We start from the raw sequence: 21982 nt of genomic DNA on the forward strand, positions 1-21982 counted from the left end.
GACATCGAGTGGAGTATCAAATGCACTACCTAATATCCAGTTGATTTGGTTCGTTTTTCTTAATAAATTTCTATACCTATCTCTGTTTACCCCTGTCTACCCTTTGGCTTCTCACCCCCTCATATCGTCCAGGAATAAGTTTTTGCTTTTACTCTTTGTACCTGAAGATGACGCCGCTGCGTCGAAACTAGTTGTACCTGAAAATAAATTCTGAATAAGTTCAACAGATTCAGGCTTCAATTGGTGGCAGTAAGACATATTTAAATGAATAAAAGATCGTAGCACTTTTCCACGAAATCTTTTTACTGCGTACAACGCGTTTCGGCTCACAGAGCCATTATCTGGTACAAGACAGTGCAAAACATTTGAAAATCACTCTTATACCCTTGAAAAAGGGGGGGATTATACCCTCGAGTTGGGGAGGATTTCACATCTTTGAAGAAGGGGGTGGGAACAGGCGTACTGAGAAGAGACAGTGGGAAAAGATACAACCACGGGACGTGGGGAACCCACGTTGGAAGGAGGACTCTGGTCATGACTGTAAAATAACGACGTGGGAAGTACCACAGAAAACGGGGAGAGGGTCCCTTACATCCTCCCCAACCACCTTTCTCAAGGGTATAACGGTGATTTTCGAATGTTTTGCAGTGTCTTGTACAAGATGATGGCTCTGTGAGCCGAAACGCGTTTTACTCAGTAAAACATTTTGTGGAAAAGTGGTACGACCTTTTATTTATTTAAAATGTAAATATGAAAATAAATTGGTTTATGTAACAAATTTTTTCTTTTCATTTACGATAAACCGAACTTCCACAAGTATGAGCCTGTAACGACAGAGATAATATTTATGCACATTTTTTTCTTTTTACGCAGGTATTTTAACAGTGTCAATCCGAAAGAATACAATCTTTCTGAGGCGGGTGAAGGGCTTCGCCTCCCCTCCGAAGTTCCCTCACCACAATCACTTTCCCCTTCAGTCACTGCAGTTCTGCGCATTCGGGAGCCACCAAGTTTTGACCTGACTGTATATGGAGAGCTTCGGTTCTTTTGGGTCACTATATGTTCATTAATTGGCCTCATAAATAAAAAGACCCTCATTTACACATTGAGTTTTAATTTCTGTAAATTAAGATGAATATTTGAGACCTGTGATGGCAGTGATGTCGAAAAACAGGACGCTGTGGTCCATGCTTAACACAACCTCAGGCTTCACTTTGTTCACTCGTCTTCACATCGCGATATTTGTAATTAACTTCACCTTTTAATGCTTTAGCGTTCATCAAATCAAAGGCATAAAATAAATTTAACCAAAACATCCCTGTTTCCCGAACGCTAAATGGAAGATGACCTAGTAATAAAAGACGACATAGTAATTTCCTAAGTAATCCCCTAAGTAATTTCATTACCCGCAACACAACTAGTATTAGCTGGAATTCCTTGAAAATCTAGCGATATATTTTCACTCGTAAAGAAAAATGCATGCCAGTGGAGTAGCCAGGAATTTTGTTCGCGGGGGGGGTCCGAAATCAGAGGGGGAAATTTTTGAAAAATAGGGAATTAATCAAAGGGTTTTAAACCAATTTTAACACTTTTCATAAACGAAAAAGCTACACATTTCAAAGAAATATTATGTGAATTCATGATTTTTCAATTTTTGTCTAATTTTATGACGCTAAGTAAGTGTTTTTATATTTGGAGGGGGTCCGGACCTCCTATGCCCCCCCCCTCTCGCTACACCACTGATGTATGCTGTAAAACGTAATATTTACCGCCTATTCTTCTTTATTTTTGATGCTATTACTTCTAAATACCAATCCGTTACGTTAACTATTAAATTGCTAAACTCCATCTACTGTTAGTACCTCATGCCTTGTCATACCTTTGTCTCTTACCGAAGAGAAAGTGCTTTTTATAAAGGATGGCTTATGGTAAGATGGTGATACTTGCATGGAGTTGAAATCTACATCGGTAAAACACAATTGAAAATGAAGAAGTGGAGTTATTTCCTGAAAGTCATTCCTATCCATCGTTTTCAATCACAGTTGTCTGTCACCTGTTGGGGACGTTTGACTGGAAATAACTAGTTCGCTATTCAGTTGTGTCAGAGTTTTAATTTTTTGTATTGTCTTTTGGATTTTGAATCCGGAAAAAATTCTCACTACCCTATATGAATCACCTCCGATTTTTTCGGTTATATTGTCGGATTTGACCGGAATTGAAGATAAATCGTTAGTAGGAAGGACATAATGCCTGCATCGCTGGCGAACGTTGGGATAGGAGGCTGGTTTTGTTTTCGTGGAGAGGTTTTGGTCGGACCCCTGAATACCCTCGTTTCGTCTTCGGACCCTTCGGAATAAATCTGTTTATCTGACGCGCGGACTACTGCAGGCACGGGGGTCTCGGCGACCGGACCCAAAAGTGCCTTTGCCGTTGCGAGGAGTTAAGGCTTCCCATGTACCTCGACCGTTAATCCTTCCACAGCGGGTCCCGAGAGAAATATGTCGCTCGTTTTATTTGGGAAAATTTCGGGAATGGCCTCGTTTTATTCGCTTAAAAAAAGATAAGTGTTCGCCCGGAGTGCATAAATTCCTCGCTCCCCCCGGACCTTGTTTTTCATTTGATGTGCCAGGGGTCTGAGGTACACCTGAACCCACAGTTATAACCACGTAAGAAGCCGCTGGTAAAAAAAATGGCTTCCAGAAAAAAACCCGAGTCTTCTCAGGCCACTTAATCACTCGCTCTGAGAGATTGCATGCGTTGCAAAAGATGGTCGTGCGATAAACAATATTTCATCACCCGCATAAATTTCAAAAAAGTGAAAAACCGGTGAAAAATCACTCCTATTCCAATAAATAAAAAAAAAATATTTATCAAATACACCCATCGCTTGTCCTAAATAATCTTCGTAAACGCATTTTTTTACGCCTACCAGGCAGTAGCAAACCTCTTCAGTAAATCATCCGCAAATGCACTCGGTTGGCGGAATTTGATCAGTCAATATGTTTTACCTTCATTTAGATATATTTGAGAAATCTGGATATGATTTAGACATTTTGAAGGAAAAAAAGTAAAGCGCTTGGCTACTACGCTCCCCACGACGAGTAACAATAATAACCTAAAGCATCAATGCACCAACTCAATGAAAGGTAATTGATATCAATTTGACAGTAAAAAAATCTGTGGAATTAGTGTGCTCTCTGATTAAAAGCAGATTTAAAAATTTTCTGGAGGCGCCGGGTATCGATCCCGGTACTTCTCACATGCTAAGCGAGCGCTCTACTATCTGAGCTACGCCCCCAGTTGCCAATAATTGCTCAAGCTTTTGAAAATAATATTAATGACTACAATGTGGTAGCTAATATTCACCAAAGGAACGACGAATATTACAAAAGAAGATCCTCAGCTCGGCCTATGAATATGTTTATCACTCACCGAGCATTTAAATGGGTTTACAAAAGTCGCCACTCGCGTCGATGACGGACGGAGTGATCTGAGTTTCACCGGGAAATACATACGCTATTTCTGCCAATGAAAACATTATGCTGAGAAATATGTATTTGAAAAATATGATCGCATTGCCATCATCACCGTGCCGCGGACATTTTTGAAAACCGATTATAATGCAACCGAAGTTGCAACAGATATCTTCCATCTATGGGATAGTATTGGGTCTCATTAAGTAGTCCCCTTGAATAGAACTGTGACTTAATTTCCCTAAGAAGATTAAATTCCTGGATGCTACATATTTCACTACCGGTGTCAATACCAAGTGCAAATATTAAAAATATTCTGTTTGTGTGTGAATAATGGGGAAGGACGTGGATTGAGGTGGTATTATTCAGGAGAGAGGAAAACCCATGAGTTAGCTGAGGGATGGTGTTTGGAATTTTATAGTCGGAGTAAACCATTACCCTTCCCTTTAATACGCCTACCGTCAAACTACAACCCACGTCTTACAATTAGTGGTTGTTTTCCGTTGATTAATAAGTTGAATATTTTAAAAATATTCATCGCAACAAGAATCGAAGTTCATGCACTGTTGATGAAATGAATATATGTTTGAGCAGGTCGGCAGTTAAAAAAAAGCTTAACATTAGCGGAAAATGGACTGCTAAAAAAATAGTTAAAAAGTTCCTGGAGGCGCCGGGTATCGATCCCGGTACCTCTCACATGCTAAGCGAGCGCTCTACCATCTGAGCTACGCCCCCAGTTGTTATTGAGTGGGCAAACATTTAAATGTATTTTTGCTGACCACTCCCTTTGATCCGATAAGTAGGTCGTCGAGGAAAGTGAAAGGATCAGCAGTTGTGAGTCGGAGGGAAATTCAAAACTGTCTTAAAGCATCTCAACTCATTAACGGAAGAGCTAGACCCAGAAGAGCTGTGGATTAAGAAAGCATTGAGAGGCGGGATAATGTTAAATTTGTAGCAAAGTGAATAATGCTGAACAAACGAGTTATTCGAAGGAAGATCGCATAGTCTTTGGGCAGCACGAAGACAGGACGATTCATCATACAAGTTTGCTTTCAAGGAAACGAATAGTCGGCAAAGGATGGCTAAAACTTGAAGGAGCAATATATCTCTCTCTTTCATCTTCTATTTCTATCTATAAGTGTTTACTCACCCATGGCGACCGCGACGTTGTGTGAATCTGAATTTGATAAATAATTACACACAAAAGAGGGAACGGATGCGTAAATCACGCAGGCAGTAGGATAGATATTCGGTAGTATAATGACTTGGATAAATTCGGTTCTTTGATAGATTTATTCATTGCCGACAAACAAAAGTCAAACGATTTAACTCGCAATTATTATCGTCATCGTTTTCCCCCGAATTTTCCACCAAATGCTTAAATCATTGCTGATGAAAATCCGTTGTTAATCCAATTCCCTCATTGAAGTTCCAACGCTTCAAGCTACGAGTAATTCGTAACTTTAGACTCTCGCGACTTTTTTTTTCGAGCAGCCGTTCAACTTAGCTGTTTTTTTTGGCTATTTTTGGCTGGTTTAATGGACATCCTCCATGCATCTCACATACGATTCTAGAGAGGAATCGTTCTTAAATGATGAACACAATCGTATTCCTATTCCGGTGGTTTGATGACCCTATGACACATTTAAGAGGAGCTTAAATCAAAATTTACCTGATCAACGTTGGATAGTCATTATCTAGTGATAGTGAGTCAAATCGAAAAATTCCATGCACATCTAAGAGAGAGCCTAATAGTCTGGTGGGTTGAGCGGTTTGATGAGACCGAAGTGTCTGGGATGTAGCCGTTGGACATCCTCACTCAAAAATTCTCGAATTGCGAGGTGGCTCAGGTGAAGGAACTAAAGGCCCCTTTACTTACCTTGGATAAGCCCTAAGGTCGTTTCATCGAATGAAGGACATCCAGAGGCTGATGATATATCATTTCCTTATTCAGAACCTGTATCTCACGCTGTCAACATCCCTGGATTTCTTCAGGCATTCTCTTCCGTAGCGTAAGTGACAAAACGCAACATGATGGTATTAGCACAGCGTTTACAGTCGCTACAAGTGGGACCCTTTTTGTGCATCAGATATTTAGCAGCACTTCAAACGGCGGACGAGTATGACTATAGTAATATGCTTTTATTTAATTGGTAATTTATTAATAATTTGCTTATGTAATCAACATTTGATTAGATAACTACAAGCTTATAATGTTTAGCATATACCGGAGGTTGACACTCTTTTGCGATATGTATCCTCACGTATCAATCCTCCGTTGTAGCAGAGCAGTTGAAGTATTGGTGATCCACATGAGATCATCAAAATTAAAAGAGAATATCTATTTTGCGACAAAAAACTTAGCCAGCAATATCTATCTTTGGAAAGATTAAAAAAAATTGACTTATAATACCCCAAAGTGGCAAACGATAGCTATGCTGTAGTGCACTCATACTCGCTCACCACAAAAGGCACCGGGTTCGGCGAACTGCAGGTCGACGAAGGGAAAATTACTTGGGATGACGTGACTCCATAGGCTGTGGCTATAGTGCGGTAAATAATCTACCGTGGCTATGTTTACTCTTGTAATTTGCAGTCAAATTCTACATAGGAGTTGCAGAAAAGTGTCTCGGGTTTTCCTCCGGAGGATGTTTTCCATGTCTCCCGACGTTTCGAGCAGCGAGTTGCTATTCATCTTCAGGGGACATTTCGAATTGATTAGGAATTGATTCGTAAGATCCCCTGAGGATGAACAGAGAGTCGCTGTTCGAAACGTCGGGAGACATGGAAAACTTTAACCGGTGGAAAACCCGAGAAAATTTTCGGCACCTGATGCGCCGGGAAAACCTAAGATCATGCCTAGGAGTTGTTTCCTTGAATGAGAATCATTGTGATAAATCTTACTACCTGTCTTCGTGATATCTTAAAACTATATTCTCTTCCTTCTATTAACTGGTTCGATCAGTATAACTCCATTAGCCATAAATTTTAAACTTCCTGCATCCTCAGCTCTTCTAGATATAGTTGATCCATTGCAGAGTTAACCAGTGGTGGACACAGAAAAAACTCGAGGGGGACACAAAAGATATTTAAGCTACCTTTATTTTTATAGTAATAAAGAAATCAAGTCATATGCAAAGTGCAAGAAAGTTTTATTTTTACTGGCCATACACGTATGCGGGGCAATAGCATCTTATGATATAAAAAAGTTAAAATTACGGTTCTACAATGTTCTGCAATGCGGGAGGCTCCGAAAGGAAGGGGGGGCGCCCCCCATATGTATCCGTCACTGTAGTTAACGCGTTGAGATGCTCAGAGACAGTTTTGAATTTCCCTCCTACTCACAACTGCAGATCCTTTCACTTTCCTTGACGACCTACTTCTCAGATCAAAGGGAGTGGTCAGCAGAAATATGTTGTGATGTTCACCACATTAGGATTAACTGGGGGCGTAGCTCAGATGGTAGAGCGCTCGCTTAGCATGTGAGAGGTACCGGGATCGATACCCGGCGCCTCCAGACGTTTTTTAATCTTTTTTAATTCAAATCAGACGCTATTTGGTCCAACTTAATTTTTTATTGCTTTGACTTGAGCAAAATGCTTCCATTCAGATCATAATTTCTTTCTCCATCGCTTGTGTTAACAGCTTGATTCGCATTGTACATTAGTATTCTTCTGCATCTTGTCATTCATTTAATTTATGTAGTCTATTTTAAGCGGGCTACATCTCTCCCAAACCGCATTCATATTGCTTCTATGAATTATTTCTGACGTTCTTTCAATTCGTAGTCTTCCCATGCGCCCCAATCATACCAGCCACAGTGACTGAGAAACGTAATTATTTCCTTATCTTATGGAATATCATTTATTTTCATCCATTTGTATCCTTACTTTCTTAAATGGGCTATAGATCGTGCTTATGATATTTAGTACGACTTTTTCATCCTAGGTTTTACATATCATCATTTTTCTATTTTTGGACTGCAACTTTGATAAACAGAGGTACTTTTGCAAAATATACTTTTTTCCTAACGCTGCATTATAGTTGGTATCATCAACTATTTCTTAACATAATTAAGTGTGCCTATAAGAATATGCCACTTTTAATGTGCGAAAACATATTGGAAAAGAGAACGAATAAGCCTCTTATGAATGAAATCAACTAATTTTGTCGTGACTTGGTGGAATGGCCTGTGTCTTGATAATGACGCAATAGCCGTCGAAACTAATCGTCAGCAAATAAAAGTTAATGGAGTACCGGGTTTTGGTTTTACCATGAAGCACCTTGAAGGTTAATATGATTAAATAGATGAATCGATCATCACAGTCCGCAGTCCAAAAAGTTTTACTGTCCAAATATTTGTATGTTATATCTATATTTCTCCTTATGTATTGCAACGTCGTGTCGACTTTTAATATGACAATCAATCTGCGAAGCATATGAAGGCCAGGTTGGATCTATGGGGGGGGGGCGAAGGGGGATATGCCCCCCCCCCAATTGGACATACAATTTACACTAGATAGAAGAGAGAATAGCAATTTTTTTCGGACCCGCAATACTTCTGGGAGTTACTTACCCCATACTTGTACCTATCCTGGATCCGCTACTGATGATGGCTATGATTGCTTGCCCATCAAATTATGATTTTTAGTATTTTCTGAAATGTATGCAAATGAGTCCTCGTGAAAGTGTTTTAAGTATTTTGAAATTAATCGTTCTCTAGGAGTAGGTCAATAGTTAGCTGCTATTCCAAGATCGGACGCTTAAAAGCCGCGTAATTAAAGAAAATGGGAGACCCCTAAGGGCTTTATTCCGGTGGCTATCAACCGATTTAATACCTTCGCTTGAAAACTACCGTTCCTCTATTAGCTAGAGGCCATCCCTTCCGCCTCCCAAATGGAGCTGAGCTAGGTCTAGTCTTGATCCAAGGGGGCCAAGGAGAGATTTTTTTTGTGGAACAGTTTTTCTTCCGCGTGCACACCCGAGAAGGAATAATATCGGATGTTTGTCTTCTTTTACGATTTAATTTCCCTTTTGATGATCCATTTCGAGCCCTCATGATAATTACCATTGCCACTCTGGCCTTTAAGGTGTGATTGGATTCCGCGAATAAGCAGCTGGCTTGATGCGGCTGAACCGGTTCCGGGCTTTTATTGAAGGGGAAGAAACTTAATTCATGAGGTTTTTCATTGTAAAGATTTGGAGCTGGTTTGAAGTGCAAGGAGTTGCAAAGGAAAGAATTTAAAACAATTGGTGGTAGGTAGGTGGGAAAGGAATTACTTAGAAATTTAAAGTTCTTTTTTCTCATTAATATTTTTACCTTCATTTTGTTTTCCGGGACGAGTCAATACCCTGGTCCAAATATTCGTCCAAAGTTTTTCAATTGCCGCAAATGAAAAGGATACAGAACCGAAGGTTAGGTACTTTATCACTGTATCCGGATCTTCACGTGATTTTAAAGAATTATTTCCAGTCTTTGAACCGAAAATGGATCGACACATTCTTCAAGAGGTGAAATTTTAACATTTATTAGTTGAAAATAAAGTAACTTTTTAAAGTCGAATTATTTTTTATTTCTAGGTGGGCTCTGGTGCAAATGGTCTCCGAAATGCACAGCTTCAAAAAACTTACAAACGAATGAAAGCCCATCAAAATATGACTCCTACCTCACAATTGATTACGAGGACTTCATATTTCAACCTAGGGACACGCTCGAGTTATGGTACGTCAATATTTAATAGTCATCAAAGAATCGGTCGGAATTATTCGAATACTCTCTAATAATTCAAGTCAATGAGAAATCAGTCTCCTTCCATAGAGGATGTAGCTTCATATTCATGCGTGAAGTTATCCTCAAAATACTCTGGAACTAAAATGGTCCCTCAGTAGAACTTTCTGCTGCAGACTAGTTGGAATATTTACACCAGTTTGAATGTAGCATTTGGAACATTGTTCGCGCAACTATAAAACAACGCTTAGCCAAGACTTTATGTTTTTGTAACCCTGTGGACATTTGAAAAATTTTATAGCAGGCAACGAAAATCGTAAACATTATCCCTCTAGTGCCGCTTATGCATCTGCGACAGCCAGATTTTGGAAAATGAAGTCTTCCAATCCCAAAATTATCGACTTGGCAGCGCCGTTAGTGCTTGAATGGATTGTGCTAGCGTAGGCTAGCCAAGGTAAAATTAGTTCGGATGTATAAAATCGTTTTAGACCTCATTTTGTGGAAGTTTGCTATATCCATGATAAAAACACAAATGGTAATTTCCAAACTATTTAATTGAACACTCAACGACTGATCATGTTTTCAACACTTTGTGTAATTTTCACGGTGATAAGTGCTAAAACCATAGTCGGTCGTTGAGTGTTGAATTAAATAGTGTGAAAGTTACCATTTGTGTTTTTGTAATGGCTTTAGTTCGGATAATTTCCTGGAGCATTATCTGTAGACAGCCCAATCGTTATTCCAGCCGGGTGGCAGGCTGTATGATTTCCGGCCCTTCGGGGGGCCGTCGCGTCGGCTCTCTGTCATCTAGGCTGGTGGTATCGTGCATTTCTCATTGATACTCATGCGGTATGACGCGGGAGGTCAGGTGCCTCGTGATTGGTCGGATTTTTGCTCCTTAATTGTGCTCTCGAAAGTTACTCTGCGGCACAAGAGTTTCCATCGTTACGTCGATGACACGTTCGTGTTGTGGCCTCATGGCCTTAAAGCCTTAGAATAATTTTTCCAAGACAGTAACTCCCGGCATTCAAATTTCAAGTAAACTATGGGAAAGGAGATATAAGGTAAAATGCCTTTCGTGGATATCATACTACGCTGATAAGGTGTTGTAGCACTAGACAGCAGAATGAAACCCGTACAGACCTGTGCTGAAAGTACTGTAAGACCAACTCTAGTGTGATCTCAGTTCTTACATTCACCCCCAGGCAAACAGCTATGTAGCTGTCGTGCAGGGTTATACTTATATGTAATATGTAGTTGACATGCTCCTGACGGTCTGCTTCCAGGTATTGCTGAGATAAAAACTTAACACTATTTTCTTCTCTATTGATGCTGGCCCGACGTCGGTGAATTTTTACGGCTTACTTTGCGAACCGATTCCAGAAACTAGGAACGCGGTATGGTATCCCAGCTTCATCATATTGAATGGCGTGGTACCGCACCGATGGTGTACAGCCCACAATGCACTATATCACCAAGCCTGATGATGGAGGAGTGGTATTCCGAAACGTCGGCAGTGATGGAGCATGTCAACCAGTTGGAATCCCGAGAAGCATTTCTTAAAAGCATAATATGAATAATCTTGTCTGTCTTCTGTCGATGAGGCGTCCTTCTCAAGGTTCTTTCGAGTTTCCCGCGACTTTGCCCCGGAGGTCTTTGGCCGATGAACTTTCCCTTGCGACTCGCCTTCGCCAAGCGGTGAACGGGCGGGGCGTGTGAATACCAATAAACTTGCAGAACCGTATAGCTGACAACTGGGGGCGTAGCTCAGATGGTAGAGCGCTCGCTTAGCATGTGAGAGGTACCGGGATCGATACCCGGCGCCTCCAGAAACTTTTGAACTATTTTTTAGTAGCCCATATTCCGTTAGTGTTTAGCTTTTTTTTTAACTGCCGGCCTGCTCAAGCATATATCCATTTCATCAACGGTGCATGAACTTTGATTCTGGTTGGGATAGATATTTTAAAAATTTCCAACTAATTAATCAACGGAAACCAACCACTAATTGTAAGACGTGGGTTGTAGTTTGCCGGTTGGCATATTAGAGTGAAGGGTAGTGGTTTACGTTGACTAAAGTTACAAACACCGCCCTAAGCTAAATCATGGGTTTTCCTCTTTCCTGATTAATCCACGTCCTTCTCCATTATTCACACACAAACAGAATATTTTTAATATTTGCGCTTGGTATTGACACCGGTAGTGAAATATGCAGCATCCAGGAATTTAATATTTTTAGGGAAATTAAGTCACTGTCCCATTCGAGGGGACTACTTAATGACACCTAATACTATCCCATAGATGGAAGATATCTGTTGCAACTTCGGTTGCATTATAATCGGTTTTCAAAAATGTCCGCGGCACGGTGATGAGGGCAATGCGATCATATTTTTCAAATACATATTTCTCAGCATAATGTTTTTATTGACAGAAATAGCGTTGAATAGTTATGAATTTGATAGTTCACATCATTTTGCATGTAAATTTCGGTTTTACCTTATTTCCCGGTGAAACTAAGATTACTTTGTCCGTCAGCGACGCGAGTGGTGACTTTTGTGAACCCATTTAAATGCTCAGTGAGTGATAAACATATTAATTGGCCGAGTTTAGGATCCTCTTTTGTAATATTCGTCGTTGCATTGGTGAATATCAACTACCATTTAGTGGTCATTAATATTATTTTCTATAGTTTGTTCAGTAGCTATCGATTGGGGGCGTAGCTCAGATGGTAGAGCGCTCGCTTAGCATGTGAGAGGTACCGGGATCGATACCCGGCGCCTCCAGAAAGTTTTTCACTTCTTTAAAGGAAGCTTTTATTTGAAAGATTGGTAGGTTCTCAATGGCAGTTTTTCTTTTCATAACTGTTCTATTGGCTCTTGATCTCCTGCAACTATTGGTGCATTTTTTTAGATTTCGTGATGGATAGTACTTAAAAAACTTTTTCGCGATATAATTATTCATATTGTAACAACGTAGTTTATTTTTAGATAACTCATGTCTTTTGGTGACCCGAGTCTTGTCTCAAATCTTTCACTTACAAAACCGGTTCACATTGTCTTTCATCCTGGGAGATATATTTCCTATTTTGCATATCTGCTGAATCCTTCAGTTTTTTCTTATAACCAAAAGATAACATTTAGTCTAAAATTATTCATTAAAGTTGGATTACAATGAATCAATCCAATAATAAAGTTGATTTTTTTCTAACTGTTGACTTCATGCACAGTTCCTATAATTCATCTTGGACTGTTACGTAAAAGGCATACTGTAATTTTACATCGGATTCGGAGACATTTGATATTCATCTCTCGTATTTGGCATTCAAGGGACAAAAAATCCTTGGTATAAGTTAATTTTTCTTAATAACCTATTTTACGACCATATTTAGTTTTACATCATTCTGTCCACCTCAAGTATTTTAAATAATGTTAAGATCATCTTTATTAAATATCTATCAGCTTCATTAAACTATAAATATCAGCTTCTAATCTCCAAATAGGCGTGTACCTGAAATATGGTACTTATTTTATCATGTGCATTGATTGAACTGCCATTTATTTCGGCCGAGCAGAAAGAAAATCACCTCTAAAGGAAAACAAAAGTAGTAAGAGTGAACTAATTGTAAGGCCAAGAAAAATTATTCTCAGTGGTGAGAAAATGATCTAATTATGGGCCGAATTTATTTTTGTTACTGAAACAATTTTTGCATACATTATGTCGGAATATGCTGGGCCCTCTGGTGGAGAGGGATATTTATTCTTATTTCATTTGAAATTTCTCTTCATCCCCGAATTTTTTCGGTATTAGCATATGTGTGCGGATTCTGCAACGCTTTGTCTGCTTCAACCATTTCTTAAGTCACCATTTTTACCTTCGTAATTAATAACTTTCGTGGAATTGGACATTAATTAAGTATTTATTGACCTCCTGTGGCTTAACTAGCAAAAACCATTGGGTCAGTTAAAAAATAAATATGTTGAGTAATTAAAAGGCTTCAGGTTTTCCCGTTGAGGAAGTTATACTCTCTAAAAAGTCTTCTACTTGGTCTTTTGGACAAAATGAAGCTTCTTTGGCGGTCCACGGGTTACTGGCATTGGATAGTAAAAGAAGCCATCGCCATTAGTTTGGACGAGAATAGGAATAATCGAGGTACTGGTTTTAAACTCAGCCGTGTGTAGGCACCAATCGTGCAACGCGAAGATACGCGGGAACAATCACCTGACCTATGGAAGACCATCGAAAATTTTTCAGAGCACTCATCCCGTGAAGACGTTAGTGGAGTAAGCTGTCGAAACGTTGGCATAGAGACAAATATAACCCGGTTGTTGGCTCAAGATGATGGACTAATTCCTTTAAACATATAGTTACTATATTAAACCAATAAAATAGGTTTGCTGTTACCTTTATACTACCAATTTGAGAATATTTGATATCCCATATGCTCCAGTCAGATTTTACCTCATTGATAAGTTGTCGGTGGTATGAATTATACTTTTAAGATTTCTTAGTGATTTTCTGAAATATTTAATACGCATAGTTTTGTTCACAAAATTGTATAACGCTCTCTTTCGTCACATTACACCTAGAACACAGGCTTTTAGCGTGAAGCGTCGCCGGTTGGAACGAATTGAACATTTTTCATTCATTATCCAGTCCGTTTAAGGTAATATTTCAATACGAGATAGGTCAATAAAACCATTATCATCAATCGTGGCCTACCTCCGCTCAAATATTGTTCATATCTCGAACACTTCGTCTCTTTGGGTCGTGCGTCAGTGCATTGATGAGTGAATTATTTGCAAGCGACGTTCAGGTCGTAATGGATCTGCCATGTGACATAAAACTGTGCTCAATGGCACCTAATTATCCCGCAATAATTCCAACCTTCTCGCCTTCATCGTCCTTCGGTTGCTAACGGTAATCGTTGCGTCACACGTCGCGTGATCACTGGCTGTTGCTTGCTGTGCTGGTGAATGCTGTTGCCACAGTCTGTGGTGGCGCGTGGAGACCAACGCGATGCTCACTTTTTTAATTCCGAGTACTTCTTCCTCGAAACTTTCGCGGGTATTCGTCACTATAGCAAAAAAAATGAATTATTTTCTGCGTCACTGTTGGGGTTGCCCCAACGTTTCTTCACCGATGCTGTTTATAAAAAAGTAATTCTTACTGTACGGCACCTATCAATCTAATAAGAACTAACGGCAAGCTTACTCACGCTATTAAAATTTATTGAGATTTTTAAAATCCTTCCTACACAGAGAAATAAAGGAGTGGAACGACCTAATTGAAGTTATTTTTAAGATATTCCCCGCAAATGCGAAAATTTTTGCTATGAGCACCTTTTTGAAGAGAGAAACTTCTTTCTTTCGAATTTTTCTCGAAATGAGATTTCCTCGACTCTCTTTTCACATATCGAGACATTTTCGCGCTGATAACTGCAAGCTACTGTCTCATCGCATCCTTCATCTCTCTCTCTTCCCCACCTCAAACACATTTGTCTGTCCTCTCCCCTCCGTTTCTAAGCAACCACCTCCTCTCCACCTTCCCCTACATTTCCCTTTTGCAGTCTGAAGCCGCGACGGAGTCTCGAAGCCGTCGTCGCCAATGGCAACCGATTCAAATGACTTCCCGGAGAGCGTGAGCTTCACATTGCACCGATTTTTTTTGCAGCGCCAATACAATTGTACCTTCGAGAATACGAGCAAAAATATTACAATATAGGATTCTCCAGTCGGTATCTAGGTACGTCGTCACCCTACCGGAATAGGGTAGTTTCCTTAATCAAAGAAAACGAAAGGCATTGATTGCGATTCGTTACCCAACATTAGTGTATTCATAATATACAAATTGTTTGGTTTTATAATTCCCAGTTTAGACGAATGGCAATGGTCAATTTTAACCGCGTTTGAAAAAGGCCAGATTGGCGCCTATGCGATGCCACTCCACGTGACGTCACAGGGACCTAGTTTCTACACGAGAGGATAGGAGTTATACATCGTCTGAGATTACCAATGCATGCATGTGGCACAGAGCTCAGGGAAATGTCTCTTAATAATCATATATTAAAACTGCCTATGGTCGGAAAGTTGTCTTCGTTTGATAAGGTATTAATAATCCTTATTTAAGCCAAGCGCTACCTGGTAGCAGCCAGCATCGCAGCGGCGCACAATATCCTCTTCCCAAGGTCACCTCACTTTTTAGCAGCGGGAACCAGAATGACGTCACGCGGGGGTTTCACACCATTCATATTTAGCCGTCGCGTTTTCGCGCGCTTGAAAAATTTCACTTTTCATTTAATCGCGAAAAGTGGATATCGTCAATTAAAAATCAAAAAGCGTGAAATGCGTACTCCAGGAGTAATAATCTTTCAATTTAGGCAATAAAAAAATAATAGGAAACCACCCTATTTAAATGGATTCATAAAATTTGCATTTCACGTCGCTGACGGGCATAGCGTTCCAAAGTTCGCATAGTGGCAAGCTGCAATTATGGCCGGTAACCGAAATTAATGTAGGTATTGATGTAATCAAAATTCATCCCTTGGAATAGTCCAAATGAAGTTTGCCAGGTATACTCTTGGGTGATGTAGAAAGGGGTACAGTGTCACATGAATGCTAGGGTGTTTGGAATGGAAACCATTAAAAGTAAGGAAAACGATAAATAGGTTATTTGGGGTTCACAGGCGGATGTAGGGGGGGATGACAGGGACACATGCCCCCCTCTAGAAGCTTAAATAAATATACCAAAATTTTAAAACTGTTATTATTACATTCGTTTCATTTTGTGTATTACGGAGCCTCAATCATTTAATAATAATATTGACTTTCATATCAAAATAAAGAGACAATTACCACAGTAATTGTCGTATTTTGTTTTTAATCTCAAATGTGAGAAGACCTGTCAGACCCTCGTGCCCTCCCAGAAATAAATCCTGGATCCACCCCTGGTGGGGTCCATAGAGAGTTTATGAAAGAGTAGGGTTGGAAGGAAATAGGTCAAAAGGTGGACTCACCCTGCTGCATCGGAAAGAACGATCATAAATTCAAAATTAAGTTCAAGAAGCAGAAAACGGACATTTTGAAAAAAATCATTCCTGCAAAGAGGAATACGGGAGTGGAACGACCTACCTGAAGTTATTTTAAAATCTTCCCCGCAAATGTTGGAATTTTTGAGAGTAAGTGCTCTTCGATTCTTTTTTAATGTCATTGTGATAAATTACGGGAGTAGGGTTATTTGGTTCTAATTTCATTTGGTAGTTGTATGATATTCAAATTAATTTATTTTTTTATACTATAGTGGTATTTTCTGTCTATTTACTTAGTTCTTAGATAGGTAAACTTTCCATTAATTTATTTGAATACTGCCACCAGGCAATAGCCTACTTGTAGCAATACGTAATAACTTTCAATGCTATTCCTGAGATATATCATTTTAAATATTTTAGTGTAAATATTGAGAATTATTGGTTTGTTCTGCACCCATTGTCGCGCAGTTAAAGTTTTAGGAACTAATTAAAATGCGCAATGAAAATAAGAGGATGGTGTACAATTTGAAAGTCACCTTCTTCTCCTGTAACATTAGTTTCGTCCTAACGTAAAAACAGCATTTAGATAATTATTTTAACGTATACAAGAAATACAGGAGTCCTTTGTTCTTCAGATCATAAGGTAATTAAATAGCCGTGAGAAATATTCATAGAATTGTTGCTTAAACCATCGAAAATATCAATGTTTTTTCTAAGTATTCAGTTAACTTAGCGGTTTATCAGTTAAAGTGGATCAATATCGTTTGTTTGCAAAATATTAGTTGAATTACGTCAGAAATGATCAGCATTGACGTATAACAATTTTTAGAGTGAATTATTGGTGTCTCTAGATTTATTTTCTTTTTTAATTATCGTTACGCCTGCCTCTTTTTTTCTGCAGTCTTAAATTTCGATTTTGGTATGTTGAATTTTCACAACGTATAAATCGAGAAACGACATTTTATTTCTACACATTTTTTTTACCTTTCCTAACAGAGTTATTTGACAAGAGCAACATCAATCTGGTGTTTCGTCCATTTTGTGCACCCGTCCAACAAATAAACAGACATTTTTCGCCGTGGAAGAAAAAAATGATAAGTTTTTATTCGAAATCATTGCAAGTAAAGCCGTGATTTTATGAGATGGAAATCTATTTCGTGTCGATAGAATTCATTTCCAAATCACTCAATTCAGCGACAAAACAATTTTTCTTGCATCCTGTCCCCATATCAATTGTACATACGCACACGACTTCGTCCTCGCCGTTTTTTCAAACGTGTGCTCCCTTTTGGGAACTTCCGTTTTTTCTCCTGAATGTTTTTTCGCGAATAGATTCTCCGCTGTCAGTTGAATCTGCTGTTTCATCCGGAGGAAGATGAAATGAAAAAGGAATCGCGGAAAACGAATGCAGTTCAACTCGTGACAATTTTCAGTTGCGTTTTCAATTTTATCCGTAGACCATGGCTTTATTTGTAGCTCGGGAGAAAGCACCAACCGTTTGCACAGGTTTCCACTGTTTCATTTCCTATACGTTTCCGGAATGGAAATACTGTCGGTTGTCACCTTGTTGTAAGGACATCACTCCGGAAACAATGCTGCCTCGTGGTTCACTGCCCTCTGTAGGCAGCGCGAAAAATTAAACTATTGTTACTTTTACTGAACCCTGTGATGGAGTTATATAAAGTTTTAACGCTTTCGCTATGCTGAAATAAATTAGCTTTATGTTACACTCCGGTTGTTTTTATCATCCAGGGGACAAGCTGGCTGGTAAATCCCAACGAAAATAGTAAAACTCGAGGGGAAAAAATCGAAGTTTTTGTCACCTTCACGTGATTCTATCTTCGAGTTATAAAGCTTTAATTATAGTTTAAATCAAATTGAAAGTGTAGTCCAGATATTTTAACCACTTGAAGGGAGAATTAGCTATTGTAGCGCTCGGAAATCGTTAAAAATTAAGCCTCTTATGTCATAAAAATGTCAGTTATTTCGCCATGTATCTTACGCTTTGGCTCGTTGAAGGTATTAGTTTTCCAAGCTGTGGCTGATACACGCAGATGTTTGGGAGCAAAATACGAGTCTGTTCCGTGGGTTCTTAAAAGTTGTGTTCAGGAGGATGGAAGCAGTATCGCGTGTCGCGTCCAAGTGTGGAACTGCTTGGGATCACAGGATCTTGGGGTTTTTCCAAGGATTGTTATTCCGTTGTAATAAACTTGTATTCCATTTTAATGTCTTATTGTTATAGTATTAATTACATTAGATAGACTGCTATATAGCAGCGTGCGGGGCTTGGAAGGAGAAAGAATGACTGCGTGAATTTATTAAAATAGAAAAGGTGTGTAACGCTGTGTAACATATTATATTAAAAAAAGTTACAAATGACATGTTTTACGACAAGTTACAAATCTGTGTATCATGTTACATGTAACATTGTATTATAAAACAAAATATCGTGTTTTATAATAAGTTTTTGGTTTCCCACACGAAGCGGGTAACAAAAACTAGTCGTATAACACGATATTGTGTTTTATAACATAATGTTACATGTAACATTATACACATATTCGAAAATGTTTCGTAAAAAATGTTAATTATATGTATCTTGCTTTATATAACATGTTACAGTGTAAACGCACCTTTAGATTGCTTGAAAAATTAAGAGTAGATAACTTTCAGTGCTACATAGAGAACATCGTCATAGAACCTAGCCATTTTTCTAGGTCCTTAGGAAAAGATCAATTCCGCGAGGTGATTATAATTTCAGCACTGATTTTTTCTTGGGATTACGTTTCGAAGATGGAGTGGAGGCGATGATGCAGTATTTAACCCGCGCGAAAAGGTTCAGTGTTAACCTACGCAAGGAAAGTCCTTCTTCGTATGTATTGACTTCAATTTCATGACAATTTTTAAGAAGTGCGAGTGGTATTGAGTGTTTGCGGCTCTGAAGGAGATTTCTGAGTAATTATTAAAACCGTCTTGTTCAAAAGGTGATCGTGAATAGCTAACCTACCTCTCGTATATCCGGATGTTCTTTTACACTTGTGGCGATTGAGGAATTATCGGTAATAACTATGAGTGAAATCGTAGCTCCCTAACAGGATTTGAAAATGAAATGTATCACGAATGTTAAGATAATCATTCCATGGATATATTTGATGATTTTGAAAATTAGAACAAAACCTTAAAAGCATGAAACCTTCAGAAGAGCATTACTTAAAACTATAAATCTTGATGTAATGAATCTAAAGAACACCTTAATGGCATAATGTCAGCATTTTGGTGCTCTTCTAATATATTTTAAGCCGTAAGTAATAGCTGGCATTGCACAATTTGCACGATGGTCATCCTACATGCTGCATATATCAATCATTAAATAATTATTAATTTTGAACCATGTGTCCAAGTTTTTGCTGACGTTGTACCAGGTTCTCAAAGAAAATTTATGAAAAACTCTTGTCACCCCAACAAGTTAGAGATTAATTTGGCTAATTTAATTCTCTTACATCTTATTGATTTTTTATGAATACAGTTTTGGTGCGTAGGTTTGTTTTTGCTAATCTCGCACGACTACGAAATTGATTTGTCTTGCATTTGAATACTTAGTGGCGTAATGAAAGTAAGGCAAACATCTCCGAAGAAAAGTAAAAATATACTTTCCTCTAAGGTAACGCCTTGGACGCTGTTCCAGCGATGGGAATCTGCTTGATTAGACTCTAACGGTTTACGCCGTAACGCATGGCGATGTACTGCTAATTAGGAGTTGCTAATTGTGGCGCTATCTTTGACTTCGGCGGCAGAAGCGTGCGACATTCATCACAGCGAAAAAAACCGGCATGACTCTGTGTGGGAAAACAAGCCGCTCTGCATTCTGCGTAACTGTATGTGACGAGAAAAAGACTTTTTCGCTGAACTTATGCCCTTCGCTGTAACAGTAAAAATTAACAGCCTTCTACAGAGAATTAGGATTAGTGGGAAGGGTTCTGGGGAACTCTTGAGCCAAAACTGAACAAATGAGAAATTATTTCAGTCATTGACGTCTCTACCGGAGTACAATGACGATGTCATTGTGGGAGATATTAAATGCTTCGTAATCTTCCGAAAATTATTCTCCCATCCAATGCGTTAAAGTAACTCTTTTTCCACCGAAATTGAGCCTGCAGGAATTGTATGGAGGAAGCTTGCAAAAAGCGAAAAGCGAAGCTTGCAGAATTATGGCCAATGTTGCAAATGCTTATGTTTACCCCACTAGAATACGCATTCTGTGTAATCAACATGTCCTTTAAAAAAGAGAGATAAGGCTTTACCAGCCTAATTCTAGTATCCTCCATTGTTCGGTAGGTATTTGCCATCTTACAACGGCATTCACTCATTTCTATGATAACTAAGATACCTATGCGATTGCAAGAGTACGCGAATATCTTTCCGGGTATTCGAGTACAAACTAGGGAATAGAATATCTGTATTTGAAGACATTTGGCACACTCTCCCAACAACCCTTTCATTGATACATTTTCTCCATGAAAATAAAAGTTATTTATTCACTTTTCGGATAATTATTGTCTTTAGTTCATTTTATTCCCGTTACTTAAAATTCGGCTATTTATTATCAACAATATATTCAAATTTGATCAATTTCCATTTTGATGGACAGAATTACCTGATAAGTCGTTACGTAATTAGAAGCACATCAAATTCATGCCCACATGAGTTGAGTAGAGTGAAATAACTGAAATAGGGCATGCACGGTAGGCTTGTGGGCTACATACCGAGAGGTTATGGGTACATACAAAAAATCCCGGATGAAGCCATTGAAAACTCTCGACGAAAAAATTCGCTGAGCAAGGAGGCCTACGGTTAAAGAACTACCGCACACCTACCCAAAATATATAAATTTCTCATGCGTCCGCTGTAGGACAGGGTGAGCTCTAGAATTACCAACTGTCGCCCTCAATCATTAAAAGATGGGAGAATCCTGAGAAAGAGCGAGGTTACAAAGCACAATGTATTTCAAAGTCAGATGTCGAATGACACATTTTCTCAGGTTTTTTTTTTGTTTCCGTTCAGCGAGTCTTTCTGTATGATAGCAATGCGTGGGGTTGAAGTCATATCGCGGTGTGAATTCTCGAGTGAAGGGGAAAAAATGCAAAAAGACACGGCTGCTGCGGCGACCTTGGGTGTTGGTTGATGCGAAAAGAAAAGGGGGGTTGGCGTGTGTTATCGCAGAGGTGGTACATACTGGACAAAGACCGCGTGATGTTTGAACGCGAAAGTTTCCTAGCCAAATATTTAGATATTTTTTTAAATTTTTTTATTGTGATTTCCTGATGTGAGGTGTTCCTACTGACTCATCACAATATGACCTCAGAATCACCCTTTGTATATCATATATGACATGTATAAACATGCAAAACTTGGGAAGGGTTGAAGTCATGCTTTTATAATAATAATAATAATAATAATAAAATGCCTTTATTCAGGCGAGGTTGAGACTAAGAAGTCCCCTCTTTCACCTAACCACTCGATAGCATCAATGCAAACATATTAGAAAATGCTAGACAAACGTTTACAATACAAAGGATATACAATATACAATATTTGTGAAATGTCTTTTTTATGAATTTTCTGTCCTTCTCCATTTGGTTGAGGGAAGGTCTCTTCGAGCGGAACGTGTGTGCGCTTCGTTTCCCGCCATTTCTGCCACATTCATCCTTCTATTGCGTCCGATCGGATAGCTTTGCGGTCTTAGATATGAATTCCACTCGC

At 39.0% G+C, this 21982-nt stretch overlaps 1 protein-coding gene and 4 non-coding genes across 5 annotated transcripts in view; 4 read left to right on the top strand and 1 right to left on the bottom strand.

Annotated features, from left to right (window-relative positions):
* LOC124159631 (capon-like protein) overlaps positions 1-21982 on the top strand; it is a 642357-nt gene that overhangs the window by 97882 nt on the left and 522493 nt on the right. The gene's annotated exons all lie outside the window — the stretch shown is intronic.
* Trnaa-agc lies at positions 4136-4208 on the bottom strand. Its single transcript has one exon. It is a non-coding gene; the product is annotated as a tRNA-Ala (tRNA).
* On the top strand, positions 6918-6990 carry Trnaa-agc. The gene has a single exon. It is a non-coding gene; the product is annotated as a tRNA-Ala (tRNA).
* On the top strand, positions 10958-11030 carry Trnaa-agc. The gene has a single exon. It is a non-coding gene; the product is annotated as a tRNA-Ala (tRNA).
* On the top strand, positions 11909-11981 carry Trnaa-agc. Its single transcript has one exon. It is a non-coding gene; the product is annotated as a tRNA-Ala (tRNA).

The sequence above is a fragment of the Ischnura elegans genome, chromosome 5, assembly GCF_921293095.1.
Source record: "Ischnura elegans chromosome 5, ioIscEleg1.1, whole genome shotgun sequence".
Lineage (NCBI taxonomy): Eukaryota > Metazoa > Arthropoda > Insecta > Odonata > Coenagrionidae > Ischnura > Ischnura elegans.